Here is a 1,211-nt window from a genome sequence, read left to right as displayed (position 1 = left end):
GGCAATTTTTATCGATTCTTTAAAATGCAGTTTGAAAAGTCTTTTTTGTGTTTTTCTATTATTGTGGGGAGGGGGGGGGGTGCTCTGCAAATTTTTGTGCCCATTTGAAAATACATTTCTGTGTATATTTTACAAAAAAACCATCGATTTAAGGCACAAACAATTTAAATTTTCCGTTCCCAAGGATGCACAAGCTAGAGAAGTCACCGAAATTTGGCAGCCATTTTCTCGTTAATCTTACCTCTGAAACCAGGCGACTCCCACCTCCCCTAATCGTAAATAATATCTTGGCTTATATTTCAAGACTGATGGGTATTCTAACATCAAAATCAAGACAACTGAACAAGCATTAAGATGATATCAATTATCAATAACTCTGCATGCCCAAAAATTGACGGGCGACTGACTCCACTGTAAATTGACATAATATGTTATGTCTTCCGCTTGTTTTTTAAGGTGCCTTGGGCTTGTTTTAACTCTAGCTTCTCAAAATCCATCTCAAAGAAAAATACTTGCACTCAGAAGATATAAAATATAAGGATCTATAGCTGTAGTAAGATTGTCCAATCTTCGAGTATTTACTTAATTTTCAAGGGAACTATCCCCAATTCTAGCAGATACACAATCTCAACAGAAAAATACCCATCGTAAAGGTAATTTGTTACCATTAATAAAAAAGATGTATTGGACATATCGCCTAGTCCTAAATATAGAATCAAAATTATTTTTTTTTAATACTTGCAGTAAAGAAGCACTGAATTAATTATCGACCGAATTGACTCGTCACAAAATCCTACGGGCGAGATGGCGTCAATTTGGCGCTCAGCCATATGTTACTGAAGTGCGTTAATTCTCCTTCTATATCAATTTTAAGACATATAATATACAGCAACGACCTTCAGGGTCGTTCTTTTGATATATACACAGTAAGTGTGTATTTTCAATTTCTTTTGTTGAAATATATACACACCCAATAAAAGGGTAATTCCAAAAGATAAAACTGTGGCAGCGCGCAATTGATGACCAGATTTCAGGATTACCGGAATAAACGTGAAATCAGCTATTCTGCAGACGAATTCATGCATTGGGCAATGCCCATTCCACTACACACGCATTATCACACACACACACACTCACACACACACACACACACACACACCACACACACACACACACACACACACACACACACACACACACACACACATCAC

Source organism: Aplysia californica, unplaced genomic scaffold, assembly GCF_000002075.1.
Source record: "Aplysia californica isolate F4 #8 unplaced genomic scaffold, AplCal3.0 scaffold00019, whole genome shotgun sequence".
NCBI lineage: Eukaryota > Metazoa > Mollusca > Gastropoda > Aplysiida > Aplysiidae > Aplysia > Aplysia californica.
Note: the sequence above shows the minus strand (reverse complement) of the source record.